The following is a 6,367-nucleotide window of genomic DNA, read 5'->3' on the forward strand; positions in this document are numbered from 1 at the left end:
AGCAAACCTACCCCCCAGGATATTGGTGCCCTTCTGGTTCAGGTGCAACCCGTCCTGCTTGTACAGGTCCCACCTTCCCCAGAATGCATCTTTAAACATATCACAATGCTGCAATCTAGTTAACAAGAGTAATGTAAACAACAGAAGGACATATTTGGACGAGAAGCAAAAAGGTTGATACAAGAGGTAGGCTTTCAAGAGTGCCTTGATGGAGGAGAGAGAGCTATAAATTGAAAAGGTTTAGAGATTATCTTCGGTCAGAGATCCCAGTACAGCAACTCAAGGGCAGCATCTGATACCAGTTCAGATGCTTGAATATGGTCAGTAGGCTATTCAGGGTGATCAAGGTCAGGATCCTTTCCTCAACTGAGACCACAATGCCAACCTTGGACCAGCCTAGCAGGGTCTGATAGCATAGCATTGTCTATAGGTCCTGGGGAAAGACGACATCCCTGTCCGATGGAACCTCCAAGTCCATGTCTGTAAAGCAGGGCACCACCTCTCCCTGACCAGCCAAGTCCGGAGCAAACATCAAGAACTACGCACGGTGTTTCTGACTGGTAGTGCTCATCCAGGCGCACTATGGGCTTTTAAAGATGGCGCAGGCACCTAGGATGCCAGCCAATTCTGAGATATTCTGGTGAGCTCTTGCAGGTATGATGAGTGGTAAAATCCAGCTAACATTGAATGATAGGGGTATAATGGGGTGGTGATAGATAGTTAATGAGGTAAGTTTGGGACAGTTGCATGAGAACACTCTCCAGGGCTCATGGAGGGAAATCTTCCATGAAACCTGATGAAATTGCCACTAAGATACTAAGAAAAGCAATGTTACTACTTTACATTGAAACTTATACTGTCATCACACATTAAAATAAGAACAAATTGGTCATTCAAGTCCTCAGACCACTTTCATATTGAGTGAAACCCAGGTTGCATAATATCCCAAACCCATCCAGATTCCTTCATTCCACATGCCTTAACATCCTTGCCTTGTAAAAATCTATCAATTTGGATTTAAAATTCATGATTGCATTAGCATTGATTGCTTTTTGTCAGAGACAGTTCCACATGTCCTCTGGCTTGGCTCATGCCTTTGTGGTTCCATTCTTTGTGTTAGACTCAACAGCCAAAAAAAACCATTCTTGATTCACCCTCACTATTCAATTCTCTTTGCAATCCTGAAAACTTTAATCAGATCATTGTATTGGCTTGTATTGAATTTATTGTCACGTGTACCGAGGCACAGTGAAAAGCTTTGTCTTGCGAGCAATACAGGCAGATCACAGAGTTAAGTAAAATAGATAAGTAAATAATAGGTAATCAGCGGCAAAAACAAGAACACAGGTACAGGTGAATGTTAAGAGTTTGAGAGTCCATTCAGTATTCTAACAACAGTGGGGTAGAAACTGTTCGAAACCAGCTGGTACGTATGTTCAGACTTCAGTATGTTTTCCCTGATGGTAGAGTTGTAGAAAAATATTGACAGGGTGGGATGGATCTTTGAGAATGCTGGCAGCCTTTCCTTGAAAGTGTACGGAGGCACAGTGAAAAGCATTCTCTTGCGAGCAATACAGGCAGATCATGTGGTTAAATAGCATAGATAAATAAATAATAGGTAAACAACGGCAAAAACCAAAACACAGGTACAGGTGAATGTTAACAGTTTGTGAGTCCATTAAGTATCCTAACAACAGTGGGGTAGAAACTGTTTCGAAACTGGCTGGTGCGTGTGTGTTCAGGCTTCTGTACCTTCTCCCCGATGGTAGAGGTTGTAGAGAAGCATTGCCAGGGAGGGATGGATCTTTAAGAATGCTGGCAGCCTGGTAGATGGATTCTGTAAATGGGAGGTTGGTCTTTGTGATTGTCCGAGTCGGGTTCACCACTCTCTGTAACCGTCTCCGGTCTTGAATGGTACAGTTGCCATACTAGGTAGTGAAACATCCAGACAGGATGCTCTTGATGGTTCACCTATACCTTCAACATTTCAGGAATTATGAAGCTTGTTGTGTAATTTCTTCTCATCCTCCCACATTGGAGCCCTGGCCTAATTTGTTGAATCTGATATAATTTGGGGAACCTTCCAAAGTCAATAAATCTGTTCTAAACTGTGGTGTAAAGATGAACCATAGTATTCCAGATATGATTAAATCAATGCCTTGGAGAGCTGCAATAGAGTTTCTTTCCTTTTGTAACTGTAGCACCCTGGTTATACAGGCTAACATACCATCAGCTTTTATGGTTTTTCTTCTCATACTTGATTACTTCATTTTAATCAAAAAGTGTGGTGCTGGAAAAGCCAGATGATGAAACACCGATTCTCCTGCTCCTCGGACACTGCCTGACCTGCTGTACTATTCTAGCACCATACTTTTCGACTCTGATCTCCAGCATCTACAGTCCTCACTTGCTCCTACTACATTTTAATGATGTGTACACACGGGCCCGGAGATCATTTTGACCCTCTACTGCTCTTAACTTTTCGCCATTTAACAAATACTCAGGTTTATCTTTTTTTTGGTCTAAAATGAAATACCTCATAGTTACTGACATGCTACTTTAAATATGTTCAATAGTTTAAGATAAAAATGGGGGGGAATGGTGCATATATATTAATCTAGGCATTTATAAACAGTACGTGTGTGTCATTTTACCTTGACTTATCCCAGGCAGCACAATTATATGTGGTTAATAAATGTATTGCTTGCAGCAAGATCAGGAAAATTAACATTAATAGCATTTTTTTGAACTGAAATATTACAGTCCAGTCATGTAATCTGGTGAACCTGAATTTTGCAACCTAATCCATTGACCTGACATTCCCTCTGACTCAGCAAACTGAAATTCAAATACATTAAGCTTGGGGATGTCATATCTCCTGCTTCCTGTCCTCTGGAACAGAATTTTACCAAGCAAAGACAGTATCAGTGCGTGAGAGTGATTAATGCTCTGATTTGCTTGCTAACTTCCCCACCTTGCAAAAGCATTAATACAGAATTATTCACATCTACACCTTTCTTGCTTCAGCGTAGAATTTAATCATTTTCAGGAAAGATATATCACTGCTTGTTTTTTTGAATGTCTGAGCAAGGTTGTGATCCATTGTGTAGAAAGCTGTAAGTTACAATGCTGAAGAGTGGTACTTCATCGGATTTTAGTAATGTTATATTGTCACATTTAAAAGCCCTTACTATGTGAATGCCATTCTGTATGTGGACATTACATTACTAATACTGCTTTTGTGTCTTTTCTGTCATATCTGGTTCTGTTTGCCTGTGCAAAAACTATGCATTACATATGTTAAATATCCTTAAATATGATCTGTATTCTCACAAACAATACTGCACATGGTGGATCCAAGAAACATTAGGCTGAATCTTAGATTTTCTTTTGACAAAGTTTGAGTTGCTTCACATTTTTTGGAGGGATTTCCAACGTTGGGCTGAGTGTATGTTCTCACCTTAACTTACCAAACTTGTCATATGAACTACTGACCCCGACCCCACAATGTGCTTCCCATCTAATTCTGGCCCCATCTTACCACTCACCATTCTCACAAAATTCAGCACACAGTGGATAGCCAGTGAAAGACAGGCATTTCTTGCACCCAAAATTATTTATCACTTATTAAAATAAATGGCATTGCATTCACCTTGTGTCATTTCTCCGTGTAGTTCCCAGTGTTCTTGTTGAATTGAATTGAGTTTAATTTAATTTATTGTCACGCGTACAGAGGCACAGTGAAAAACATTGTTTTGCGAGCAATACAGGCAGATCATGTGGTTAAATAGCATAGATAAATAAATAATAGGTAAACAGCGGCAAAAACCAAACCACAGGTACAGGTGAATGTTGAGAGTTTGTGAGTCCATTCAGTATTCTAACAACAGTGGGGTAGAAACTGTTTCAAACCAACTGGTGCATGTGTTCAGGCTTCTGTACCCTCTCCCTGATGGTAGAGGTTGTAGAAAAACATTGCCAGGGTGGGATGGATCTTTGAGAATGCTGGCGGCCTTTCCTTGACAGCGGATCTGGTAGATGGATTCTATAGATGGGAGGTTGGTCTTTGTGATTGTCCGGACTGAGATCATCACTCTCTGTAACCGTCTCTGATCTTGAATGGTACAGTTGCTATACCAGGTAGTGATATATCCAGACAGGATTCTCTCGATGGTGCGCCTATAAAGGTTGGCAAGGGTATTCACCGTCATGCCAAATTTCCTCAGCTGCCTGAGGAAGAAGTGACGTTATTGGGCCTTTGTAACCAGTGCATCCACAAAGCTTCAAGATGACAGGTGATATTCCAGGGGTGGATGTTGGTGCTGCATCATCTGGAAACAAGAGGAATGAGGTGTATACAAAGCAGTGGGTGCCACTCACACTTTGGGCCGCTTCCTATGACATTCCTATTGTGGTTTCCTATGTCCAAAGGTGTTGATGTGAATGACTTCATTAGAAATGTCAGGGGGCAGGGAGGTGCAACACAAACAAGGGGGCAATATTAAAATGGCTAAGTATTGGGAACCCATCCAGTCTGTGTCCTGTACAGTACACGGGCCAACGTGCAATGTTTTTTCTTTAAAACCCCAACATCAGTGAATCCTCCCATCCCCTCCCTTGCACGTTGAAATACTTAGCTCACCCACTCTGAACGCGATCGCTGATATTGTCTGCCCCGGTGTGCTCTTCTGATTTTCGACAATATGGAAGGTGACAGTGAACATTCCTCTGCCTCAACGCATCGCTGAGCCCCCTAACATCCATATCCACTTCACAGTATCTCTCCCTGGTAACCCTAGAGGCTTCGCACCTCCCTAGGTGTCTACATGAAGGTGAAGCCAATTCACCGTTCATTGCTCTCCCTCACTCAACCCCTGGCATATGGGTGATCATGCCATATTGACACTCCACCTTGAACCTCCCCCAAAGCCGAGGTGTTCCTGACTGTGGATGACTCTCCCCCTCTTAGTTCTTTTGGACAGATCTGCCATTGGTTATGTATGGCCCACCTCTTAGATCACCTTGAGTGATCTAACCTGGACTCTGCCTGTTGGCTGCACATTTACCCGTCCTACATTAGCCTGAACACCACCCCACTATGGAACCTGAGAACTGGTATAGTTGGCTGATGTTTTTATACTGTGCCTGGACTCCCTGACTGACAAGTACTTCCTTGAGTGTCGAACGTTGAGTATAAATGAGGCATGTTAAGCTGTTAACAAGGCATTTCACAAGCAACAATCCTTTTAAATGGTAGTCACCACTGCCGAGTGAGAAACTTGACAGATGGCTTGTGAAAAGCATAAAAGATGCCACCAACTGCTCCTGACATCGATAGGCCTCCCACACAATTCTGTCACAAATCTGGTCATAATCCATGTCGTTCAAACCTCTGTCATTTTCACTTTTTGTAAAACGCAGCCTGCCATCACTTGGTATATTGACCTTAACAAAGTTAAAAATCACACATCACCTGGTTATAGTCCAACAGATTTAATTGGAAGCACACTAGCTTTTGGAGCGCCGCGCCTTCATCAGGTGGTTGTGAAGGACACAGTTGTAAGGCACAGAATTTATAGCAAAAATTTACAGTTAAACCTGTTGGACTGGTGTGTGATTTTTAACTTTGTCCACCACAGTCCAAATCATGTCCTCCAAACAAGTTAGTGCTGTAATACTCATGTTGGCCACTAGATGGGGAGCTTCGCTATCTTGGACTGATCTTAACCTAAAGGGAGGTGGGGAGATAAAATCTCGGAAATTACAAGGTTTGTTGCGAATTTATCTTCCATGAGTCAGTCGTGACACTACAATAGCTAAGAACCTTAGACACAACAGCTGAATTCCAGAGGTGAATTGATAGTGATAGCCCTTGACATCAAGGGTGCATTTGACAAAGTTTGGTATCAAGGACCCGAGCAAAACTGGAATCAATGGGTATCAGGGATCAAACTCTCTGCTGGCTGAAGTCTTACCTGATACATAGGATGATGGTTGTGGTGGTTGGCTGTCAGTCATCCCAGCTCCAGGACATCTCTGCAGGAGTTCCTCAGAGTAGTGTCCTCAGCCCAATTATCTTCAGCTGCTTCATCAATGACCTTCCTGCCATCATAAGGTCAGAAATGAGGATGTTCACCAATGATTGCAAAATGTTCAGTTCCATTCGTGACTCCTCAGACACTGAAACAGTCCATGTTCAAATGCAACAATATCTGGACAATACCAGGCTTGGGCTGACAAATGTCAAGGAACATTCACGCTACACAAATGCCAGACAATGACCATCTTCAATAAGAGAGAATCTAAGCACTGACCCTTGGCATTCAATGGTGTTTCCATCAGTGAATCACCGCTATCACATCCTGGA

The sequence above is a fragment of the Chiloscyllium plagiosum genome, chromosome 24, assembly GCF_004010195.1.
Source record: "Chiloscyllium plagiosum isolate BGI_BamShark_2017 chromosome 24, ASM401019v2, whole genome shotgun sequence".
NCBI lineage: Eukaryota > Metazoa > Chordata > Chondrichthyes > Orectolobiformes > Hemiscylliidae > Chiloscyllium > Chiloscyllium plagiosum.